Here is a 27,236-nt window from a genome sequence, read left to right on the forward strand (position 1 = left end):
GCCGGTGCGTCCCGTTTTCGGCTGGGTTGACCGGCGGAGGACTCCGGGGGATCGGGTTTCGGAGAGCGCATTAGCCGGCCTACGCGCCATCCGAGAAGGGGCCCATTCGGCCTGCCTTAGTTGCTTTCAGTGTGCGCCCGGAGGTCTTCTGCATGCATTAGCGGGGCGGCCGCTGCGCCGGAAAGGACGTCAAGGAGAGCGCTAATTTTCGACTCCGCGAAGCGCGTCAGCTTGTTGCGAAACTGCGAGGCGATTTCTCTGACCCCCTCCTCCGCCTGACTTGTCCCGTTCCACAAACACACTCTCTCTCTCTCCCACTCTCTGTTACTGTCGTTGCTACTGAGAAAGCCAATCTGATTTGTGTACCAAACGGAACTCGACTCGGGGAACTCTCGGCGTCTAATTAATACCTCTGGCCCGTCTCCAGCCCCGAAAATCGCCCAGGTGGAGTCGCGATTAAACGAGAGAGTGCGGGGCGGTGGAGAAAAACCGGGGACCCAGCCACCCTCCGGCCAATTTTCGAGATTAACGCGCCGAGCCCGCCCGAGCGTTACGATATTCCGGGATCTGTTCAAAGTCGAGTCGATGCCCAATAAGCTTTGTCGGAGGTTCTCCCTGAATTTCGCGCGTCGCCTGGTGTATCAGACCCCCTCCGACGAAAGTTTCGAAGATGTCGAAGGCGTGTCATACCGTTGGGATAACCCTGCTCGAACTACTATCAGTTATTGTTCTCTTTTTTTTCTTTTTAGCGAGCCCTCTCTCGCTCGCTCAACCTCGGAAGTAAGTTCTAATGTGAGTGTGCATTTTACGGTTGGCTGCTTTGGTTCTGCCGATTCGTTTCTTTTTCCTGCTAAAAAATCCGCGTTCCTGAAGTTCCAATTCGGAGATAAGTACGCTCTCCCGGATGACGTCAGCTTACGCGTTGCCACAATAAATTAGCCCCACCGATTTTTCAAAGCTGTAATTTCATTTCCCTTTTTACCTGCCTGTTTCTTTTTGCTAATTGCATTTGCCGTGAGAGAGCCGCACTAGGAAAAGCATCAACAAGTACGCTGTTGTTTATACTGACACTCTTGCTTTTCTGTTAGGTACTTGTGTTAATGCTGAAGCCAACTTCAAAAGAAGTGAAAAACCAATATTGATTTATTGGTTCACTTGTCACGAGCGTCTGGGCAACGTTGTTTTCGAAAACTGGGTGGCGTATGACGTAAGCAGCTGACGTGTGCTGAGCTTTTTTATTGAGTTTTGTTTAGAAAACTCTTAGCGTTAACTTATATCGATCAACAACCACAAGAAATGAGATGACAAGAATACTAAAGGCAAATTTGCATGTGTATTTTTTATGCCACAATTTACTAGGGCAAAGGGCATGCTTTAAGAAGAAAAAAATACTTGGATTCTCTACCAAATAATGTAAATAAATCAATAAAGAAGATATTAATAGGCAAATAAAATGAGCTACTCGGGGCAGATTCTGGTTCGATAAGCGTCTAATGTGGGTCATTGAAATGCACGCAGGAAAACCATCGTTATTGATAAATACAGCGTCACGACCAATAAACACTAAGTACAGAGCAATGTCAACAGCGACACATTCAGTAAACGTTTTCAATTAAGAGTGAGATGGTGTTTTCGTAAATAAGGTCACCGTTTCGCAAACCGCTTTCAAGAGACCAGTAGCAAAATATTAGTAACAGTGTTGTTTGCAAAAATATAATCCAACAGTATAATGCTTTAAATCATCATAAAAGATAAGCCTGCCCATAATAGGCATTCTATTAACACTGGTGCTTTACTTCGGGACAACTTTCTTGGCAGATGAAGCTAAACGTTCGCTCTAAATACAGTCCCGAATTTACGCCCGTATTTACGATGTGAAAAAAAGCAAAAAATAATCAATACTCTATTTTTTTGCGGGAACTTATTTCATACAGGGCGCAATATATACGGTGATATCTACATTCGTTTCCAACACGTTGCCATTTAAAGCGCGATGTTTGACATGATTTTACATACTTTTACATTCGTCCTTTTAATTCTGTAATGCAGTGAGGCTGTAAGTGTTTTCAGATGTGTTTCAGATGTGACCTTAGTGTTTTGAGATGTCGTTTTTTTTTATTCCTAGCAGCGTGAGTATGGCAAGAAGCAGCCTAGTCAGTTCTGGAGGTCCCTGCAGTATCAGATAAAAGAAAAGTTTTAAAAAAAAACACAATGTGACAACATCTCTGAGCCTGTGTATTACAACTAGCACCTCAGCGGAGCATCGCCTCGGCACCTATGTAGTAATACTTCCCAGATAAGACGGAGCAACAAATTACCGTTAAAAAAACGGGCTATTCTTGTCGGCGAACACCCAATAACGCTGCGTCGCGAATTGTTTTCCCCGGTTACACAACAGCCACAGGCGTAGTTCGAGCAAAGATTGATCATTTGAGAAAAAAAACTCTGAAACTTCACACAAGTGGTGTTCAGTCTTCCTTCTCAGAAAACCCGGCTGTTGTTCTTTGCGTAGAGTGGGCGACCTAATCTTTCACACTGGAGTGCCCCGGCTCCTAAGAGTTTGTATAGCGCGCTTCACTCGATGCTGGGATTGGTCGCCCAGCGACAGCCACTTTGAACGATCCAAGCTCACTACAAAGCTTCCTTTTCCCGCTCTCACCTGAGATGAGCTTTGTGTGTTGAAGCTGGCGAGAGCGGGAGATCGCCTTTAGTCGAGCAACGCCATTGATCCTCGTCTATTGCGCACAATGAAGCGTCTTTTACTCGGTGAAGGTGGCGTCCTCGCAATGGTTCTCGAGAAACAATGGCGCCGCCCGGATTGGTCGCGAACGATTGTGAGCGAACAGGCGTGTTTTATAGATGGTCCCCGTATGGTGGCCGATGAAGTTGGGCCGTCTCCGTGTCCGGAATCTTTGGAGTCTTTGGTTCAGTGTAAGGGCTGGTGTATATTTGGGCTCCGGATTAGGCTTTGCTCATTCACCACCTGTTTGACGCCCGTCAACTACACGCTTTATTCTCAAAATATAGAGCGCTCAACACAAAGGCTCCGGTGGTTGTGACGAGTCCGAAAATTGTTGGTAAAACATAGTGGCCCTCATCCTTTTGGTTCTTTCACTATCTTAGTGATATGTGAACGTACAATGGAAGCCACTGTGAAATTATTGAAGATAAATTAAAAAAAGGATTGAGGGGGGGAGGGGCAGGGGCAAACTGAGAAGGCGTGATTCAAGCGGTACAATGTGAAACCAGTTCATCATCGCTCTTAATCTAGTTAAAGACAGGTCAGTTTTCTTTATACTGCCATGCAATGTCATTACACCACTGCGCTTCTACATTTTTTAACTACATATAAGCATGGTACCACGTCACAGTACATGCAAGAGAATCTTGAACTGCGTCTTCAGTATGTGTGTTGTGTGTGCCCTTCTGCTTTCCCCCCCTTTTTTCCCTTTCTTTTCTTTTTTTTTCTTTTTTGAAACACGTGAAACTTTATGATGCGCATTGTAATGCTAACGAGCGCAGATGGTGCTGGCCTGTTATTGAAATGAGCTTTTAAGGCCATGTATGAATTCTTGTCACATTACTCTGACGAAGGCATATATATATATATATATATATATATATATATATATATATATATATATATATATATATATATATATATATATATCTGTCTTTTGCTTCACACACTCTTTCCTTCTTACCTTCCGGCAGTTGATTAGACCTTCATCCACGTGCTTATCCGCGCAACACGTCTGTTGCCCCAGGTGAAATAGACGGTCACGCTTGAACCTGAAATGCAACTATGAAAAGTGGTAATGGGAAAGAACTCCCGACCTCGATAAAAGATCAGATTGCCACATCAGAAACGGCTGATTGTCGACAAGCCCACGATAATGGGAACATTGTTCACTGGAAAAAAGCTCATACAAATACAGATGTGAACGGCACAACTAAAAGGGTCGCATTTCGATTCACCCTCATATCTTCACCACTATCCGGCACCAGGTCTCTCGCCAGCGCCGCCGCCACCGCCATAATCATTAACCACTTTTTCTAAACACACAGAACGTAGTACTTTGTAAGGCCCATGAAACGGCTTTCTGCTCTCCCATAGCAGAGCAGTAGAGTACATCGTACTCTGAATCGTTAACAACTTTTTTTACACACATCTCAAAGGAGACCATCATCGCAAGCATCAAGGTATGGTGGTTTAACACCTTGTAACAGGGATGGCTCAATGCTCTCCCATAGGTGAGTACAAAGTACCCGAAATTGTTAAACACTTTCTCTGAACATCTGTGATCTATACAGGTTCGCTTGGGCTGCCTATAATGTGCAATGGGAACAGCGATATTTGTGATAAACAGTCTAACCTAGTGCGCTTCAAAACTACATGTGCAGTCATGAAGCACAGTTGATGAACAGTTGTTCGGTGAACGCGTATTTACCTTTCACGTAATGTATAATCCCGAAATTCTTGCTACCAGCGGCAATAAGCTTCATCCTATACGATGTGTTCCGCCAGAGTGCGCAGAATGAAACTCGTGTAGACTCATATTTTGTCCGTGCCACTTGCTTGTTCACCACTTTCGAGTTCCCGTTAACTTGAATGTATGAACGCTTCAAATGTCCTCGCAATTATTTTTTTGTTTTGCGCCTTATATAAACTGAAAAGGGGCTCTCAAAAGCCGCACGTTATAAAACATTTAGGAAGAAGCAAGCAGAAACAAAAAAGCGTAATACCATTCAAAAAGTGTAACGGATGTTACGTAAAGCCAATTTTCCGGGCCTTGTTCCTTCTTTCTAGTCTTTTCCGAGCCACGCGACGTCAACTTGTTACGACATACAGCCCATGTTTTGAAAGCAGGGAAAAATCCGTAGTGGTTTGAGAACTGAAGAGTACTGAGGTACTTCCAAACACATGCAGCGGCTGCAGGAGGTTCGTTTGAAATTGTTGCATAAGCTACCAAACTGGTTCTGTCGGAGTGTACCATATAACAAAGCGTTTTCAATTTGTATAGGCTGATGTATATTTGTGTCCACATGCGCTCGTCCGTAGATTTGGCACAATGCGCTTATACGCAGTGCCTACGAGCAATCCACATGCTCGTAAACAGGAAGTGTGCAAGCATTCACGTATAGTTCGGTTCCCTCGAGCTTGAAACTACGTTAACGCTTTGTTTTGGCACAGAATATTTTTATCCTGGTTCAACTCTTGAGGCAGCACTCTTTCCGAAGCATATGCATGTGAAGTATGCCTTACATATTTATATTGCCTTCTAGAAAATGTCAACTTAAATTGTCGACTTTGTTTGCCAGAATAGAACATGGTGGAAGCTCCACCAGAAATTTGAGACGACGCTTTATATTGCAGCTTGTCAAATGAAATGCCATTTTTGAAAAATATGTTGACACAATGATGCGGGTCAACATTTCAGACTCTCTTATATAGAGTGGACAACGCGCGTAAGATTTAGCAAAAAGGCTACAAGTACAGTGGTATCAGGAGCGAACAGAAAGGTACATCAACGTAATTTAGTATATTATCACAGTGGTGTCTGTGGTATCGCTTAGGTGGAATTGGCGACTCCAGCAATTCATGCGGCACCTAGCGGCAACATAGGGAAGGTGCGTACTGAGGTCCAAACAGTCCAAGCGCCAGTGGTATACGGTAGGAGCACGGTAGGATTGAGCCGCCCGTGAAAAAAAAACGAGCGGTCAAGCAGATTTCTTCTTTCCAGGTGAGGCACCAATGTTAACTTGTTAACTCGGAACCTATTAAATGACCATTGTATCCAGTGACTACATGTCGTTGCGGCACCCGAAGTATGTAAACTAATTTCGCAGAGACACGGTGCGCCATGTGCATTACACGCACAACGCGACCACTTCAAGAACGCCACTCGCGTTCGCGGGACCACTGGTGCCGACTAAAATAAGATGCTCCGCGTCAACAATCCGCTCCCTTTCTACAAAGCAGCGCGAACCGCGATCACACTGCAAAAAACTCAATGTGTTAGCGACTGCCGACGCGGTGACCTCCGTGAATCCGCCATGCTGTAACTCCGCAGTGCCCTCTCATGTTCATTTGAGTTGCGAAATGACAAAACTAAATACCCATCACGTTAACATTCTTGTTAGCTGCATTAGTGCTTCTCTAGTTTCTGGCGCTACATTTTCAACATCAATGAATACCAATTCGCAACGTTCATCTTTCTTACAATTCATGGTTGACAAGTCAGAAAATACACGCTGAAAATATAACGAACCACTTGCTTAACGAAAAAGCTAAGAAATCAAAATAAAGAAAACGAAATGCTGAATTTGAAATGTTAACACTTTATACAAGAAAAATTTGAACTTTTGCAGAAAATAAATTGCTCTAAACCGCTTTTACAACTATTAGCTCGCATATGTTATTATTACAGTAGCGGAATATAACTTATAATGAATATTATATATAATCTGAATAATAGGTAATGCGCGTCGTAGTTGTCTGCCGTCACCGTCGCTGGCCGTAACCACAATCTCACGATAACACCAACAAATAAATAATCACAGCATATCCACGGAGTGAATGATGATGAGTGGGCCGAAGCGTCTGTCAGTTCATCTGTGCTTCCGTCAGTTCGTTCGTTCTTGCTTCCGTCCATCCCTGCGTTTGTCCGTGTTCCTTTTTGCACGCCCGTTCATTCGCGCGTCTGCCCGTTCATTCATCCAGTGAACACTCTAAGTACCGCCATCCCGCATCTTTTCATCATATATTCACCATATACAAGTACTGCCATCCAGCGAACAATCCGAGGACTAAACGAGAGGTGGCTATACTACAACTACGACGACGACACACATCGGGGACGCACGACCCACGGCTTGAGGAGCTTCGCCCCTAAAAACACCAAAGGCACAATGAGATTCGAACCCGGGTCCCCTGCGTGCCAGCCCAGTATTCTACAACTGAGCAACGCCGGTTCTTGGAAACGCTTTACAAACTGGCCTTAAGCAGGCTTGATGTCGGGAAAGTAATTACGTTAATATGACTAATAAAGCGTTTTAGAACAGCAAAAAGAACATTCAGGTGTCACAGAATGCGAATTGCGCAAAGAGTGGCTCGTCGAATGCTCCAATCGTTTGCAAAAGCTCGATCTTGTTCACTTATTAACTGTGACGTATACCGACTGTGGGGGATTGTGGGGATGAACAGAGCTTCTGCCACAATTCTTCATTGTCGTCAAGCACAGCACACAAAAAAGGTACCACGCTTCTTCAAAGAATGACGAAGTATGACGTAATGAATGCCTGCTTACTACACAATTATTTACGGCGTAGTGAGTACGCTGCAAGTGTACCTGATAGTTACCTAAACAGCGTTTAAAAAAAAGCTCTGAAAGGCCGCTTTTGCAGCTTTCGCTGTCAGTGCTGCGCGTTCCGTGCAGGCCTGGTGGGTTTTCTTTTTTTTCTGCTTTGGTCAGATTAATTTTTGTTTCATTATACAAATAGTGACCCAAGGATGAGCCTAACATAAATATAGGCCTCCAACGTGGATTTTATTTTTATATGTTTATTTTATTTTATTCCATTTTATCATTTTTTGCAGTCTCTTTTGAGTGATACGGTTCACCCGGAGAATTAGAAATCGAGAGGCTCTTTCGTTGTCCACACGCTCGTTAACCTGATAAAGGTGCTGATTAGACATAAGCTGATTAAGCCTAATGAGACGACTTCAGCTCATCAATTTGGAAATCGCAGTTGGCGCTGAGCTACATGGCTTTTGGGTAAGCGCTTGAAACGACCCCAACGAGAAGACAGCGTCGTCTCACGCCTCTCTTGCGCTTCTAGTAGATGAGTTGTGGGGTTTAACGTCCCAAAGCGCTTCTAGTAGGGATTATATCGCACTTCTACAGCAACCATTTTTTTTTTGTTTATAAGTGACGACATCGAAAAAGAAAGGCTGTGTGAAGGCTGGTTTTACAGAGACCACGAAACTATCATCGCATTTGAACAGAAAAAAAAATGGCGGAGCTTCTACTTAGCCACGCAGTGCTTCAAACAGCGAAACTGGACGATTCTGGAGGCTAATCTGGTTGCTATCTACGTTGTTTTTGAGCCTTAGCTATAGGTGCATCAACTTGCTTCTACGTTTCTTCGAGGTTGTTGCTAGGCTTTCGTGAGGCGCTTCTAGCCTGTTTTTGCGCTGATTGTCAGCTCAGATAGGTTATAGTTGAACCACAGACAGTCACAGCAGACAAGACACGGATGTACAGACTTCAGAGACAGAGACTCTCAGATAGGTTAGAGTTGAACCACAGACAGTCACAGCAGACAAGACACGGATGTACAGACTTCAGAGACAGAAACTCTGGCTCAATCCGAGCGTTCGCATCTCTCGTAGATCTACGGACATGCACGTAGACGTTGGCGCAGGTCTTTCATCGCTTCGGGGTCCCCTCGCAGCCGCCGTTGCCTCTTCCATTCCCAAGTGTTCGGCTGACTATCGCCTTCTTCCTGTCTAGTGTGCAGCAATGCCGAGTAGTCGAACTTACCCAAATTTTTATGGCACACACCCGTTTGAGATGATAGTTTTCTGATAGGCCGCCCTCATTTCTGTGGCACATACCCGTGGGCCAACTGTTTGGTTTAACTTTTTCTAAATGCGAAGCAATTCTGAGCGTACTGCAAGCACTTTTGGCATCTATCTATCTATCTATCCGCTTACGTCTGGGTTGTCTCGTGATCACCCGCTTAACTTGGCGTCAAACAAAATTAGTGTGGGAGGGTAAGATGGTTTGGCGAATATGACGCGCTGGTCAAGACATCAACAATGTCATAATCGCGCCGAGTACGTCGTCAAACACTTCGCCTACGTCGTCAAAAACACGTCGCGCACGCTGTCGAAAATGTGTCGCTCCATGGAAAGATTGCAACACGGTCACCCTCTCTCCGCGCGCTTCGCATAACATCGATTCTTAAGGTACGTGAGATCTGCCGATTTTTTTTTTTCATTTTAGTGGGCCATGGTTTATTAAAGGGATTAAACCATTTTTGGGCACATACCTGAAAGGCCGCACAAATTGCACCTTCCTTAAGCAGGTTCACTTTTTAAAAGTCACAGTTTCGCCTCAAGGGCGAAGCTATAACTACGATAGCCATCAATTTAAATGACATATGCAGAAAGAATAGCTCAACACCTGCAGCGTGCTGCTCAAACACAAAGATGGCTGCGTGAAAACAGCACAGAGTGCTTGTCCTGTGTGATCCTGTGTGTTATTTTCGTGCGACCTTCTTCGTGTTTGAGTAGCGCGCTGCAAGTGTCGACTATGCGCAACCGACTAGTCCCTATTACGACTCTTCTAGCCAGCAGCTCACCCTTTCCGCAACCACAGCCACTGCAGCGGACTGAATGGCTTTCGCGTAGTCTATAGCTTCAATGTAATATTTGCGGTGAAAGCGCGACATGTGCCCCTTTCTCTTTCTCCTCCGCCTTCCCTCAAGAGATAAGCACGCCAGCGCGGGCGACCGTGTCGTGTAGTACAGTGTATACAAATCGGGGGCACGCATCCCAAGTCCATCTAAAAAAAGAGCGGGGCGACGAGCTTTAAAGTGCATCCCTTTACGCCGTTTCGCGGGTGGCAGGGAACAAACCTCTGCCACCCCAGAGCTCCGCGCACCGTCAGCAGTAAATGGTGTATACAAATAGCTTGCCGACAGCTTGCTGGAGAATGTATGCAGCGTGGTGAAGCTTCCTAATGCGGCGCGCTGGCTTGAACTTCGTATATCCAGCCAGTCGCACAGCACGGAATAATGGTCTTCTGAACGACATCTGCTGGCAATATGTAAACATGAATCGCCTGCGTACAAAAAATTTCCTTATGGCCAAAGCTCGCTACAGGATTAAGACGTGAGAGCAAGCTGTTGCGACGTGAGATTAGCAAGCTGTTGTTGTTGATTGATGTGTGCCTCACTACCACTGTCGGGGAGCGACCAGGCATCGGCTGAGGTAATTAGCCAAGCAGGAAGTAAACAACTCCCGAGAAGTTTTCAATTGATCCTAACATAAGACCTTGTGCTTTTTTTGCCTTTTATCTAAGTTCTGTGCGAATCATTACCATAATCTTGTCAAGTTTCGTTACTACCTCGTGCGTATAAGCGCGGTGTATTCTTTAGCTCCACCCCTGAAGTCTTTCGTCGAGGAATACAGACTTGCAGCCAACTGCGCTGCGAAATATGCTTCATCGTCGGCTGATTTTCCCTCTGTCACACCATTGTCGCTCCGGCGCCTTTGGATGTAGGCTCGCTGGATGAACGACACGCTTTGCAATTCCAACGAGCTCCGACGTCACATATTTCTTTTTTTCCTCTCGGCTCGCTGGTCGGCGTTAGGAAATCACTGAAAATGTCAAGTCTACACTGAGACTTCTTGGAAGTACAGTGTCAGCACCGTCGATTCTATTTTTCTTTTTCAACCTACGCTCTTCTTTTAGTCTTTTCTGTTTTTTGCGAACTCCTCGCTGGAGAGCAATTTTTAAACGCGCTGTCGTCAGCAGGGCGGCTATATTGGACGTAGTAACGTTGCCTTGGACTACTCCTTCCCCCCATCCCCCCCCCAAAAAAAAAGAACAGACTGGGCCGTATACGGGGATGCCGAGCTACCTGCCGTGGTCAGAACCCTGCGTGACGGAGAATTATGTTGCTTCTTTCTTTTCTTTTTTTTACTCCTCCGACTTCTTTGCGGAGATGTGCGCGAAAGAATTTGGGCCTCTCAATCGTAACAATGGACTGCTACAAATATAGTAACTTCAAATGAATTCGTTGGGTGTCATCTATATACGCTGCAACCAACCGTGCTTACCACCAGCTGCTTCCGGGTTTGTCTAGCGAACAACAGTATTAAATTTAATTTCGCTGCTCTCGTTCCTGAGGCCTTATTAGTGCTTCCTGAGTGACGTCGCAATGAAGAGCTTTAAACTAAGTACGAGTACGTGGGTTTGACCAACGCGCGTGTTAAGACCCGTGTATACGTGACATACTGGTCTGAACATAGTCTGCATCTTAAACACCATTGTTCTGCCTAAAAAACTAGAGCTCTAGGTTAATTTTCTAGCGTGATCTGACTTTATTTGTTTTGTCTTTGTATAACCTTCTCGCGTTCTTGCTTTCTTTTTCTGTGATCACCCTACACTATTTGTTGTAGGTACTTCGAAAACTTTTGGCGTATTTTTGGATTTGTGAGCTCAAAGAAAAGCGTTTATTAGCTCTACTAACGGCACGCGAAAGCAAGAGCTGAATGTACGTTACTGTGTGACCCACCGCTTTCTTAGACATTCTCAAAATGCACTTAGTGAGGTGGCGCAGTTTCTGTCACTACGCTCTCTTTTGTGCGAAAACAATGTACTAGATTGTCTGACGAAGCATCATTTAAGGGGCAAAACTCCTTATAGCGGCACCCGTTCGTCCTCCGTAGTATGTAACACGTATAACATTTTGACCTCCAAGGTGGTGCCGGTGAGAGACTTCTTCTGTGCGTTGTTGAACAATGAAAAATAGTGCTCAATGTACATGTCAATGGCTGCTAATGGGGAATGAGAGACAGTAGCATTCGGCTTTTAGTTAACGCGCAGGCTGCGATCACCATTAGCAGCCATTGGCATGTACATTGAGCACTATCTGACAAGAAAGGGTTGCTACGTTATACTCGCTGGGTGTAACCTCCTTAGCTCTAGAAAGGTTTAGCGAGCGTTGAGCCGCAGTGCCATGAATACAATGAACTTGTATATACCATGAATGAACTCAAGGTGGTAAAAAATGGGAAGTAGATACGAAGCGCAAGCCGTGAGAAAGTAAAAGCCGAATTCTCCGCCTCTCATTTCCCATTAGCAGCCATTGGAATGTACATTGAGCACTATCTGACTGAAAAAGTTTGCTACGTCATACTCGCTGTGCGTAACCTCCTTGGTTTTCGAAAGGTTTAGCGAGCGTTCGGCCGCAGTACCATGAATACAGTGAACTAGTATATACCATGAACTCGAGGTGGTTAAAGGTGGGAAGTGGACCCGAAGCGCAAGCCGTAAGAAAGTGTGCGTGTGCCACCTCTCGTTTAGTCCTTGGAATGTCCGCTGGATGGCGGTGCTTCTATATGGGGAATATATTGTAGCGAAACATCGGGGTTGTTCAAAGTTAGGCGCATCGGACGACCAGGGAGACGAACAAGTGTGGGTGAAACTCCGCGGAGGCAATCGATGAGAAGTCAACACGATGATTTCGGGGAGCACTCATTGGGGGTTTATTTGGCTAACACAACTTCGATTTACAAAATGCACTAGGTCACAAAGACAAAACATAGAAAATAGTGGCATACCCCTCGGCCTGCATGGCATGGTCTCCGGTGGTGAGATCCGCTGTTTACCCCGACTCCGCTCACCTTTCAAATTCAAACATCCTCTTTTCAACCTTTGGTCGAACAAAGAGTCTTCACAAAAACCAATCACATGTTGGGACTCGCATCATCACAACCAATCACAGAAACACTTTCATAAAAGGCACTACATTTGTAAAAACCTCGTCACCAAATGAAACACGCAAAGGGATAGGTTTTCCGCACGTGACACTCTCTCCCATGCCAGGCCGTGCTGCCCAACATTACTCGTGCTGCCTCCATCGGCCGACTTCCGTCGGCGGCCGTTCTCACGCTCGAGCCCCGTCAGTTCTTTCATTAACTGTTGCTTCCTAGAAGCGTCCTTAAGAGCGATGGGTACACCATTGGGCTCCGTGCGCTTACCAGGTGTACATGCGACAGCGAGGCGCCCCGACTTCCTAACAACAGCGGGGGAGAATATGGTCGTTTACCTGCCGCCACCATGTCCCGGTCAGCCAAGTGGTCGCGTCCCCATGTCATTCTCAATGACACGCGTGCCTGCCAACAATGGCTTAAACTCAGACGGTGGCGCCCGACCTGCCTCTTGCTAGACGCTTTTCCGAGTAAGCTTGCCCCTTCTAATCCCGAACGGGGGTGACCTTGACTGCTCCGCTTGTGAGCCGTAAAAGAACAAGGTTTTCCGCGAAACATTGCTCTCGCGACAATATCATGAAAAGATGCGAGATGGCGGTACTTGGAGTGTTGAATAGATGGACGAACGGACACATAGACAGATGCATGGATGGACGCATGAACGGACGCAGGGGCGGCTGCATGGACGAACGCAGGGACGGACGCACAAACAGACGCACGCACGGACGGGCTGATGGACGCATGGACGGTCACACTGATGGACGCATGGACGGATGGAAGCAAGAACGAATGGACGGACGAACTTTTCGCCTCACTCTCCATCATTCACTCCGTGGATATGCTGCCATTTTTCTTTTATCTACGCGACGTCAGCGTTCATACAAATTCATTTATTTTGGTTTCATTTTGCTTTTTTCATTGTCCATTGACCCCATCAGTAGACTCGAATATTTTTACGCTTACACTCACGTTTAGAGCAAGCACACATAATCTCGACGCCAGTTTTCATCTGTCGGCGGTGCGGCGGGATAATCAGGTCACTGTTCATGGCGAGCCAACACCGGTGGCCATCGTGCGACTTTTCTTGCCCATGAAGAGAAAACTATACACGGCGAAGCTTCTGCGCAGGCGCTACGCGAAGCGGTTCGGTATGGCGCGCGACTCCCATTGTTGTGGAATTGGCGTTTCATGCCTATGAATACGTAGCCTAGCGTTCGAGGTACACGTAGCACTCTCGACTTTCTCGCGCACGTGTATTAACGCAAAGTGACAACGTGTATTCGCACTTTCCGACGCCTGTAGGTGGCGCGGAGAGCGTTTCAATATGGCGGGTCGAGGGGGCATGGAGGCTACCCTAAAGCTTGCGCGTCTCGAGAATAAGGCGGCTTTCGGGCCTACGGTGTCTCTAAGCACTAAACAGAGAGATGTATTGTCGAATTAGGGGCAGCGTTTATCGCCGGTCACGTTTTGCAAACTCTGTACAATATGCGAGAATTTAGAACGAACAGCGGTAGCGCAGATGTAAACGAAGCGCCACACGCGCGTTTATGACGAGATGTATATGGTTCCTCGCGCCGGCTGAGCTGCGAAACGATCGCTCAAAGTAGCCGAGTGACACGGACGCCGTGAAACAGGAGTGATTTAGGAGATAGGGACACTACACATGCATTCGCTCTTAGCTCGTAGCCCGTTTTTCGCCACGGTGCAGCACGACTACGATGAGCCCGCACCCACCTACCATCACCGTCTTCCAGCTTCCGAAAAAAATCCGCATGATGGAGCTAGCTGATCTGGAAAGTGCGAATACAGTAAAGCAGAAATACCTCGCTGGTGTGAGCTGCGTCGTGCCTCAAAGAGCTACGTGCATAAAATAAAAGATATCAAAAATATTATTGCTGCACTAACACGACAAGCGCTCTTCGGCTTCTTTCGTCGTGCTTGTCTCGTTATCGTAGCAATGTTTTTGATATATCACGCACAAAATACGAGCACTATTTTGCGACTACGTGCATCGGCACTGCCTTGCGCGCGATTGAGTTCTTTAACGTTCGCTTCATTCACACATAAAGTTGTCTATGAATATAGCATTTTTTACTAGATAACGTAGGTGGAGGGCGCCACGAACCGAAGCATAGAAAAATTCGGAAGCCCTTCTTGACCTATCGGGAAAATGGGGACAAAGAAAGCTTAGGTTGTGCGTGTCTGTCGTACTACCTTCCTTTCTTTCTTTTTTTTCTTTCTTTCTTTTTTTCCCCGGCGGGATTGAAACGGCTCTGATTGGCTGCAGGCGTGGTGTGAGGGCGCGCCTACGCACTCTCGTAGGCGCGCCCTCATGTTACGACGCCGGAACGTGAGGTCGTGCGTTCACATCCAAACAACAATTGAATGTTTGAAATGAGGCAACAACCAATCTGCTAGTGACCTCGAAAAACAGATCGAATTGCCATATCAGAAATGACTGACCGCCGATCAGCCCACACTCGAGAGAGCAAAATTTAGGGAAAAACAGCGCACACGAGGGCGCACGTCACCAGCGCAGCTTTGAGAGCCGCATTTCTGTACCTGGCTGGTGCCATTGTATTTATTCATGTATTTATTTATTTATTTATTTATTTATTTATTTATTTATTTATTTATTTATACGACAACGTTGCCAACCAAATCCGTGACTGGTATGCTTCGCTTGAAAATGAATAGAACTTAGAGGGGGACCTCTACATTTACTATGCCTTACGAGCAGCCACGTGCACTGCAGTACTGCACAGTATAAGTGGTGCTGCGAAATACAATCTTCTGTCTCTTACTATGTTAAATCTGATAGACGTTTTTACCATTATTGCCTCATCTATCCATCTGTCTGTGCTTCAAATGTATATACTTTGGTGTTTCATGTAAACAAACGCCAAAGCCGGCCTTTTATGCCTCCTTTACATATATATAGACACAGTTTCATATATGGGAGTCATCCGCCGACCATTTCGGTCAGTCTGTCGGGCATGAAAGTCGTAAAGTACATGCGCACGGAGAAGACTGACCAAGAGGGACGCCGAACTTCCGAAATGCCGCGGCGATTCGCATTTCCATCAAACGCGTCGGCCCTCTGTCGCGGAACGAAAAGACAGATAAAAGGGAGTTGAACTTCCCGGAATCGCGAGCAAGTGCTTTAGATGAGCGTTGGAGTTTTGGCGTGAAGCTATAGCGGAGGTGTCATCTTTTTATTCTTTTTGCGGTTTCTTACGTACCCATCGTTTCAAAGTGAGACCTGCTTCTAACGTGTCTCTCGGTCTGTCAAAATGTATCGACACTAGGCAACTTATCCGAGTAGAAAATATGTAGTGCAGATGGCACAAAAAAAATAATGTAAGCTGGAAATCGTTTCCGGTTGTGCGGCTCTGAATGTCGCAAGATTTATTCATTGGAGAACTGATTTGCGGGTGGAAATATTACTGCACTAGCGGGCAGGTTTTCTAAACCGTGTTTCCGATGCGTCCGATCATCTTTATACTTTTGGTGTCACTAAGCTACCTCCTCCTATGGCTTCTTCAATCTCGCCATGTGTCAAATATATAAGCAAAAGAATCTCGCTACCCGTCGCCACCGGCGAAGGCGGACCGCATGTGCCCGCGGCAATGCACATTTGTGAACTGGATGCCACTATGTTATCACGCGATATTGAAGATTGGAGAGGCGGCCTGTACTATAAGTAGATCGACTCTGACTGTGGCGACGTTCATGCTTGCAACACGGAGATCACTGAAGGTGGCACTCTATACCAGACGCACGTGAAGTTGTATGCATCGCGAAGGGTGTACTGCTGACCAGGATCGCCGATAGTTGATACGTTGCCCCCAATATACTACTTTGCAATCCCGTCTTGCGATATGGAAATTTCAAGTTTCCTACATGACTGCTTTTAAACTATATTTTGGCGCATTTACTAGACGTTATTATATAACTCGCAGATAAAATATGACAGAAACCTTAAGAATAACCATTCTTTCAAAACTTTCCTGTCGTGGTTGCCGACGCGCGCGCATGTTTTCAATCCGCCAGCCGGTTGGTGCGCACTGCGGCACCCAACGTGTGGCGCGATGCAGAGACGGAGTGACGAAGCTGCGCCCACGTAAGCAAATGCGTGGCGATCCCGATGCGGGCGCTGCCCACCGTCTATGCTGACGCTGCCCGCTACCTTTTTTTTTTTTTTAAGCTGAAGAGCAGCGCGTGTTCTCGCGCAAACTCCACCAAAACGAGATATCCGTAACAAAATGAAGCTGGGCTCCTAATCTATAGAGATTATTGCGATTCATGTTGCGATACCACGATATGATTATGAGGGACGCTGCAGTGGAGGGCTCCGGAAGTGGCGCCCACACGTAGTTCTTTGACGTGCACCTAAATCTTACACGGGCATCTTTCGTTTTTGCCTCCATCGAAAATCCAGCCTGTGCAGCTGGGATCCGACTCCAGAACATTGCATTCGGCAGTCAAGCACCGTATACCCACCACGGTGAGTCTTAATCTTCAACCAGGGTTCAATTCTTGTAGCTGGACTAAAGTATAGAGATAACTCTACTAATCAATTTCGGCTGCGGCTCTGAGGAAAAAACATGAATGTTTAATGTCACTATTGAGTTACGGGATTAAAATCACTGTGGCAAGAAGTGTGTCTATCCTATAAAAACTTCATGCAGGAGCACTGGAGTTGCGATAATTTTATGGTTTTCAACTTACCTGTGCCTTGAAGATCAAGCGAGTGGTGAAAGTATTTCGCTATTTTTTCTGCGTGTTCCCTTATTCAAAATGAAGTTATTGTTCATCAATAAAAGCTGTATTCAAAATATAGTTTTACTTCTGTTTGGCTACAAATGTAGCACGAAAATTAAATGGTATGGCTATTTTCGGTACTTTTATTAGGTTGAAGTTTGACTCCCCCTAAAATTTGTCCAACGGCAACCCTGCTATAGGCTAACAGATCACCCAGATCTATGCCGGTGCGTTATTATGTGTCCCTACTGGTTTAAGTTGCATGGTGGCGCGTCATTCTTTCGTACGACTAGCGGCATATACTGCTGTGGCGTCTTCACACGATTGAAGGTGTATCGCCATTTCGATGCGTTAAAATGAAATGAACACCCGTGTGCCTAGGTACAAGTGCACGCTGAAGAATCCCAGGTACTCAATATTAATCCGTAGTCCCACACTGCGGCGTCCCTCGTAATATTATCGTCATATTGGTGCGTAAAACCCAAGGAATTGATATTATTGCAGCTGTATCATGTTCAGTGCGCGTCCCTTCTGGACTATAACTAAAAAGGAATAATACTTTTTGCATCGGCGTCCTTTGTTGAACTGTTAGGCGTTTCCCAACATAATAATCCAATGGCGATTACCTTCGTGTCACCGTCGTACTCCATCACTAATATTGCGGCACGCGCCGACTATTAGGTTTGCAATTCACGATGCCAAATTCCGCAATCTTGCTAACTCTCACACAATAATAACGCATTTCTGCACCATGATGCGTTACGAAACGCCGCGGAAGCCAAATCAATCTGAATTTCAGGGAAGGGGGGGGGGGGGGATTGTTAAATATAGAAAAGAAAAGTGAGCCCCGCAAGTGTCTGCATCAGAGTGCGACACCTCAGCAGTAATCCGCGTCTCTCAACAGGAGTTTTCACCTCACGGGCCTTTGTGCACGATAGACGACGTTGTACTAACTTCCACAGGTTGATAGGTCTTTATTCGGGAACAAATTGGCGTATGCAGAGAAAGACGCAAGAGAAACATAGCATGCCAACGCCGTCGTTCGTGCTGGCAATTTACCATTTTCTGAGGTCTTTATTTGCGCGTCTAACTTTTGATGAATCACACTTATGCACTTACAACTTGAGGTCAATATATTACGCCGATTTTCTTTCGATATGCGCATTGCGACACCTGAATAAGTAAGCACCAAGTTCTGTGTGCGCAACTAAATAAAAAAAAAGCCTTCCTTCCTCTCGAAGGCTGGTGGCCCCACTCCTTGGGCAAATTCGTGCGATGCTATCTTCCTCTCCCTCTCTCTTTATGCGACCTCCGATAGATCCGCCGGTTCTTCTCGGGAACTCTGCGCAGTGCATGTTGATGCTGTTTACTGCTCGCCCCGCTGGCGTAGCTGCGGAGTCATTGCTCATTCGTCCAGCCTTTTCTTTCTTCTCCGGCTACTGCTTGTGTACGCTCGAATGCTCCGACTCACGATAGATGGCGCGCCAGGCGCTCCTTCCAAGTAGCGCAAGGAGTGCCACTCTTGACGGAGATTTATCGCGAGCACCAAAGTCCTGGCGTATAAGTCCAGGATTTGCTGCTCTCGTACGAGGCTCGATCCGACGAACCCCTCTAAGTCTTTCCCGCCCACCTATTTCTCTCCACTCTCTCTCTCTCTCTCACTCTTTTTTTTACGCGTCCGTAATTCTCGTACGCGACACTCTCCGTCACGGCCATGTGTCACGCTGCTCGCCCGAGGAAGAAAGCACGTGCCCCTACCTTTCCCCGTTTCTTGCGCTTCTGCGTGCGTTTAACCATGGCTTCCGAGATGGTGGGTGCGCGAAACGCCGCGTGCCCACCATCTCCGAGGCAAAGTTTTAGCTAAAGATGTGCAGAGTTAGGCACCAGAGGGCGAATTCAGAAAACTTCCATCTGGTAGGCCTGTTTTCACATTGGACCGGCCAACAGACATATGCAGCTGATGTGCATAAAGCAGCCCTTGTCTAGTTCAAGGGTTCAAATCTTGTATCGCAAGACAACTTTTTTCCCTGAAACTCGACATCTCAATTACTCAAAGCACTTTACGGCATAGGCTACCCATGCCATTAACTGCTACTTTATTTGATATTATTCGCAAGTATGCCGTTCTATACTGTTAGGTAGATTTACGCATACATAAATCCTACGACTCCTCAGTTTTTCGTTTCGTGCTTTTCTACACATTGACATTATTTCTTCACCCCTTCTTCGTTTTTTTTTATCCTTTATCACGAAAACATGCGGGTATATATAACAGGTTACGAAACCCGGCGTGTAACCTAATGTGGTTATACGTGGTTATAGGATGACCGGTGAACTGTCTCGGGTGCTTTGCGTCACTTGGAGAAATACCCTGCACAGTATTATTAAAGCGTGATATACTGTTCAGTATCCGAGGCTCTTTTATGTGTCGCGTATTCCTTCTTATTCGCGGCGTAGCTCCTTTACCTCACGACACTCGCGCCACTCGCCAAAGAGCGGCTCTGCCGTCGTCAGCGCTTCAGCGAACAAATGAATCGTCGCCTCGCCCGTCATCGCGAGCTGCTCGGCGAGTCTTGACTCGTCACGCAAAGAGTGCGAATAATAAGCCTCCATTGTGTCCTCACTCGAAAGTTCCTCCGACGGCCTCTCGACAATGGACCTGTCGCTTGGAGTCGTGGGCGCGCTTCGAGCCGCCACCGTCTCAATTTTATGCACATGGTGGGCTTCAAGGCTGTCCTCAAGTATACTCGTCGGTGTCTGGGGAGAAAATCTGCGAGGCGAGCACGTTGGTGGAGTTGGCGAAAAATGCCTCTTTGTGAGCGTCTGGGACCATCGAGCGATTTTTGTTAGTGTAGTTTCTCGCTGTAAGAATGGAACAGGCATGTGCACTAACGTTATATAGGATGCATTTTTTTATTGTACAGCAAGCACATTTACAAGTGGCAACAAGACGACGTACTTTGACGCCTCCAGGATGCGCTATATAGGTAGAAGTGTAGGCAAGTTAGTGATTTATCATGTTCTTCCCCCTGTGCGCACATTGGTGTCTACTTTTTGTGGTACACCGTACGCGCGCGCGTGTGCTTGTGTGTTTGTGTGTGTGTGTTTGTGAAGTTTACATTGTAACAACCAAGCAACCAAAATGTTATGCTAAATTTATTAATTGAGTAATGTCCACGTCAGACACAATTTAAAAAAAAAGAAAACAGAGATTGGACCTGTGCAAGCCGCCACCAAAATAAAAGTGCTGTCCGTGTTTCTCACTCGCCCTCTCTTTACTATCTCGGTTTTACATTGGGCATAATTTATCCGCATATTAGCATAACGCAACAGCCTTGCATAAGTTCTACGTGTAACGGGTTCCACTCTTTTTATGTCAATGATGGCGATTTTTAAATTACCTCTGCAGCCCCCAGAGTGCCTAGATTTCTTCAAAAGGTACTGTGCTTAGCACTTGCGTCAGAACCCGCGAAAAGAGCCTCCAAAAACGGCGCTCAAGAACACCGTGCGTTTATGCAGATAACAGGCACATTTACGTAACAATGTTTTGCGTAACGGCAACCTCAATGTTCCCAGCAACGCTTCCCCCCCCCCCCCCCCGGCCACCCGCTTAAGCCACTCGAAGTAGCAAAGTGTCGTTCAAGTATGCAAACTGAATCGAATGGCGCAGGTTTGTGATGTTTTAGTACGACATAAAGAGTTGGGTAATCTGCAGGCAGGCGCACATTTATGAGCTTACCCGCCAGGGCAAGCGTAGTGTTTCCATATGCAGTTGCCGTCGCGACACTCTCCGTCGCGACACGGTTTTCGCAAACATAACTTTCTCCGGTCGTGTCGGCTCTGAGTTTTAAAATTCAACGAGAAGCTGTTACATGTCCACATCTGGTCAATCCGAAATGCTTCGTAAGATTCCTCTGTTTCGATGTCCTGGTACCTTTGTGCCACTTGCGCTTGCAGAAAGAGCAAGAAGTTTTCAGAGCTCTTTTATATATGTGTGTGTGTGACGCTATGATGACTGGGAGACTCGGCCTGGCTCATACCTTATGTTTATTCTATTCTCACTTCTTCTTCATCAGCCTCTACCATCAGTCACTGTTTTCCTACGTCACAGGATTCCCCCTCCCCCCCGAAAGATGGCACCGTTTGCAAAGTACAACGAACTACAACCAACAACCTACAACAATATACAATCAACAAAAAACAAGCTCTGAAGTTTCACTTTTCTTTTTTTTTATTCATAGCTAGCGTCTCACATCGGCAGACTTGGTGCTCTCGCGTAACATGTGAGAGCTTATTGGACAGCTGTCTGCTCGTTAAAAGATCGCGTACTACGTGCAACAGTAAACAACCATGGTCCACACTTGCTGTCATGGCTTTTAGAGACGTGGACTAACACTTCCCAGGTTTGCATGCGCATAATTACAGGATAAGGAGTACGAGAAGACGACCGCCGCCGCATATTAATTGATAGGGCATTGGGCACGTAATACGAAGGTCGTAGGTTCAATCCGTTCTCTTTTCGTTCGCTTTACTTCACATAATTGCTGGGAATCGACCTCGCAAAACCACCATATGATTATGAGAAATGCTGTAGCAGAGGGCTTCGAAAATTTTGACCCCTGGGGTTCTTTAGCACCTAAACCTAAGTACACGAGCATCAATCATTTGTGCCTCAATCGAAAATGTGACCGCCGCAGCCGGGAGTCGATCCCGCAACCTGCGGGTCAGCAGGCAAGCCCACCAACCACCAGACCACTGCGGTGGGTTGTCCGCTTTACTTTATTCGCATTCATATTCTAATTATTTCAATGCAATTCAAAGAGTACATTCAGCGTTCTCTATACAATCATTGGCTTCATTATGGGTTGCTTTTTCATTAGGATAATACGTGTGAAGGACAACTTGTTCTTTCTTGGCCACGTCCGACCTTACTATCTGTTTCTGCAGAATGCTTTTTTTTTATTGCTAAGCTTTCTTTCTCTATAGCCACACGCCAGTTAGTCGACCTTTGATATTTTTTCTCATTAAATTCCTTCTGAAATTCCTTCAATTTTTCCTCCACGAAGAGAGAGGAGGAGAGAGTTTTGTTGCAATGTTGCCTCTTGAAAATCCGAGTTGAATGGATCCAGCGAGCTTTCCAGCCAAAGTTTTATGGGATTATTGTTACCGGCGTCGTTTCTTTTTTTTTTCCTGCTTTCGTGATCGCGGACATTGATCCAATAAAAAGACTTAAGCGAAAGTGGATCGGCCCGAACAGCACGATAATGAATCGCGTAAGCGCATCCAACAGCTACCTCGGTCGGGGTGATCAAAAACAACTACACAAACACGATGTCCCAGCCATGTATGGAATGTGAAACTTCTTTGACAGTATAGATGTAACAAACAAGTATAGAACAAAAAAAATGTTTAAAAAAACACAGCGATCATGCTTGAGCTCGTTACATGCTACTTTACGACACCGCTAAGCTGCTTCAAGTGTCCTATTCTTCGCCAGTCCTGCTTTTGTTTCTTCAATTTTTGCGGGGAACTGGTACGCTTCTCACCCCCTTTAACTGGTGAAGCACTGCCATATGCCTGTCGTCATCCCTTCTCATCCCTGCTCCCTAATGAATCTTTCTTCGTCGTAAAATCACTGCCTGCATCTCTAAGAAAGCAAAGAAAAATTACACCGGCACCTTAATCTTGTGATATCTGCAAAAAAAGCAGAAAAAAAAAACTTCCTAACTTTTTCTTCCTTTTTTTAACAGTTTTTTGTGGTGGGCGCTATACATTTCTGTTTCTGACGCACCGTCATGTCCCTTGTCAGGAAAAGAACACCCTTAACGAGCGGGGAAAATGACTCGCCGAAGATAGAAGTTTTCTTTTGTTTTTATCTGCGCCTTCTGTTCCTTATATCAGTACATAGCTGCGTTCTGTGCGCTCAGGCCGCTGTTTCATCATTTATACTTTCTTTGTATTAATGCGTAGTCACTACCAAGTTTAATAACGCAGCATGCGATGAGGACTAAAAAAAAATGTCAGTCTTATCCGCTCAGCGAGAGCATGAAGAGTGGCCTTTCGGGGACCTTTTGGGAACTTTCTGGGCCAGAACTGTAGGTACACATGCATGGCACCCACTACGACAAAAATCATCATCATTTTTTGTGAAATATGGAAGCAGCCAGTGCACCGTTATTCGGCATTTTGCAAAGAAGCGAGGTACACGCTACACATCGTCACTATTTGCAATCTGTTGATGCAGTGGCTGATAACGATGAATAATTATGGCTGAGCCCTTTGTAATAGGTTGAAAGCTGTAAAAGACCTACTAGTTTCGTAATTTTCATTGTGTGGCGCCCTGTCACTATTTTACTCTCATAACACGCTTTGTCACACATGTTAACGGTGTTCCAAATTTAACTACACTTGCGAGGCACCCGCTACTCCGCACGTCATCGTGATTTTTGTGTTGTAGGGAAGCCGTCCACCATGCCATTATTCATCATTCTGCGGAGAAGAGAGGTACCCGCTAAAAACGTGTAGGACACCCTGTGAACTTTGTTGAAGCGGGCCTCGCCACGGTGGTCTAGTGGTTAAGGTACTCGGCTGCTGACACGCAGGTCGCGGGATCAAATCCCGGCTGTGGCGGCTGCATTTCCGATGGAGGCGGAAATGTTATAGGCCCGTGTACTCAGATTTGGGTGCACGTTAAAGAACCCCAGGTGGTCGAAATTTCCGGAGTCCGCCACTACGGCGTCTCTCATAATCAAATGGTGGTTTTGGGACGTTAAACCCCACAAATCAATCAATCAATTTGTTGAAGCGGTGGCTGATGACAATGAACAATTATGGCCAAGTCTTTCGTAATGAGTCGGAAGCATTCAACGGAAGCATTCTTTTTGCAAGGGCTTTCCAAGCACTTGAGTGGCTCCGTCAATGAAGAAAAAAAAAGTGGTGAGGCTCTGTGGTAGAATGTTCGACTACCATGGAGAGGGCATGGGTTCGAATCACGTTGTTTTCTTTTTTTTCTTATTTCGTGTGCTAGCGGTTTCGGACACCGGCGGTGGTGTCGCTGGACAAGTACGACGCCAAAAATGGTTGTTGTCGTCATCTCATTACAGCCTTCGCTGTAAAAAAAAAAGTATATTCTGGACGACGCACGCGCTATGGGTAGTCAAGAGGGTGGCGTGAGCGACGGTCATTTAAAATGGCTGAGTGAGGTCGCAGTTCGGTGCAAATACACGTACCTTTACATCAAATTAGACACGTAGCACAAGTTTCACAGCGTTCAGTACATCAGGTATTCGCCTACCAACTTCAGCCATACTACTCAAAATGCGCTTCCGCGTTTTTTTGCTTTTGTCCTCGTTCAGGCGCTTGTCGTAGGCAGATCTTGAAGATCAAACAGCAGCAGTGCTATCTGGCGGGTTCGTGGTACCTTTTCCTCCCATGCCGAAATTGTCTGATCACCGGCCATTGACTCTCTTTATTCTGTTTCTCACCGTCATACGAGGCTCGAAAAGCGCTGCCTGCCAAAAGTAATCACTCGTAGCTGTTCCGTTATGTCACTTTCTGCGGGCATGCCAAAGCCGAGTGAGCATCGACCAAAATCAAATCAGCACGAGACTGAGCTCGGGTCCGCGTTAATTCGACGCCCACCGCGCTCGCAGCAGAATAACCGCGATTACCGACTTTCGTAATCGCCACGCACCGCTGCCCAGCACACTCACGGCGTCACAGCCGCCCCGTCGTCGCAAAATGATGCATCGTGTGGCCAGAGAAGATAGAGAGCACTCTAATGAGCAGCGAGAGGGGCCGAGGATTCACGGAGGATTATACAGAGACCTGAGCTCGGGAATTCGGGATGGAGTGCATCGGGCGGAAAGGATGGGAGGGCCTTGCTTTGTGCAGTCTGATGGTGTACAGTGAGCACGGGTGTGTGTGTGTGTGTGTGTGTGAGGCTAAGCGGATTATGGCCTCGGGGTCGGGAAACGAATCCCGAGGAGGAAGACGTCACGCAAGCGTGCGGTGTGGTCTCGGCGATACCCAAGTGGCGACACCCCATCCCAGGGGCACTCTTCACAGCGGGGGGTTTTCAAAGCTTGATGGCAGGCCGTGGTTTAAAAAAAACGGATAAAAAAAAAGAGGATTGCACTGCCGGCCCCGAGCATCGGTGCGCAGCACAGACGCATTGCGGCTGTGGAAGTGCGTGACCTCCGCGAATCTCCCTTTCTCTAGCTTTCTTTTACGTTGTATCCCAGTGGGCTTTAGAATAGAGGCTTCGCAAAGAGCGTTACGCTGTTGCTTTAACTCTCATGAGTTCTTTCTTTAGGTGTGCCTCACCGATGTAAACTTTTAGCGGTTACCCTATACGCTGTTGAGTCTCTCGCGTAAATGTTCTCGCGCGTGCGTTTTAATGACCTCCTCACCGGGGCGGCCGAAAGGCCAAATGCTACAGTCCCGTGTACTTTGATTTAGGCGTACGTCGAAGAACATCAGATCGTCTAAATTTCCAGAGCCATTCACTACAACATTTCTCATAGTGATATCGTTGTTTGGGGACGTGAAACCTCAACTATTGTTGGTCACGGTGGATTTGGGACTACGGCACTCGGCTGCTGACCCGTAGATCGTGGGTTCGTTCACGGCTGCAGCGTCAGCATTTCGCTGGAGTCGAAATTGTAGGGTCCTATGTACTGTGCGATGGCAGGGCACATTAAAGAACACTAGATGGTCGAAATTTCCGGAGCCTTCCACTACGGCGTCTCTCATAATCATATTGTGGTTTTGGTACGTTAAACCCCATGATGATATTACTATTAAAACCCCAACTATTGTTATCATTGTTATTTTTAATTACTACCGTGAATGTTTTCCAATACGTCACATGGTTCGTCTGCATGACGCCAATAGGTTAGCCCCGCCGTGGTAGGCTAAGGTACTTGGCTCGCAGGTCACGGGATCAAATCGCGGCTACGGCGGCTGCATTTCCGATGGAGGCGGATATGTTGCAGGCCCGTGTGCTCACATTTGGGTGCACGTTAAAGAACCCCAGGTGGTCCGAATTCCCGGAGCCCTCCACTACAGCGTCTCTCATAATCATATGGTGGTTTTGGGATGTTAAACCCCACATATCAATCAATAAATCAATCAATCAATCAATAGGTTAGCACGCTCTGGAAATTACGTCTGCCGCCACTGTGCACTAATGTGCGTCTTGCCGGACAACCACCCACCATCGATAACGCTGGGACGTGCTACATTAACGCATTTATAGAAGCCCGCGTGTTCCAGCGCACGATGGTGTTTTCCAAGATGGACGACTGCTCTCGCCTGTATCGTTGTACCGTGAGTGTTAATTATTCCTGCTGGCAAAATTTCATTCGAAAAAGAGCTGAAGCATTACATCGCGCCTCATCTGTTGAAGTCTTTATCGCTACAGCAATCTGGCTGTACAAATCCTTCGTTGCAAATCTGCGATTGTAGTACATATACTCGTGAGCGAATGGTCAGAGATACATGTGATTGCATCACGACTACTTCGTATTGTTCGTGGTTGGCACGTGCCCAGTAGAGGCGCTGATGTGCGTCACATATATCTGCTATGCATGGGGATGATGACAATTGTTTTGCAATATCTCTTTCTCTTTCTACATGGATCGGCTCATTTAGAACCTGTTCCGCGGACACCCTTCAACACATCCACTTTAGCCAGACAGGAATGTCCTTGTCGGCAGCACACGACAAAAACAAAATGCTTGATAAGGGCGTTTTCAAATATGAAAAAAAGTGTGGGGCCCATATTGTTTAAGTGAACATTATGAAAGCGGGGTATTCTTGCGCTTATCGGTTGGTGGTGGCCATTTCATTCCCCTGATCCCTGTTGTGAGAGACGGACCCATGGGGATGAAATTCCCTTACGTAATATAATATTTCTTGAGGATTGCTTCGGTAAGTTTGTCGTATAACGCAGTCATTCAGC

At 46.4% G+C, this 27,236-nt stretch overlaps 1 protein-coding gene across 2 annotated transcripts in view; it reads left to right on the forward strand.

Moving 5' to 3' along the window:
• The window catches only part of LOC142817696 (suppressor of lurcher protein 1-like), a 219,706-nt gene that overhangs the window by 163,025 nt on the left and 29,445 nt on the right, over positions 1-27,236 (forward strand). The window lies entirely within an intron of this gene.

Source organism: Rhipicephalus microplus, chromosome 5, assembly GCF_043290135.1.
Source record: "Rhipicephalus microplus isolate Deutch F79 chromosome 5, USDA_Rmic, whole genome shotgun sequence".
Taxonomy (NCBI): domain Eukaryota; kingdom Metazoa; phylum Arthropoda; class Arachnida; order Ixodida; family Ixodidae; genus Rhipicephalus; species Rhipicephalus microplus.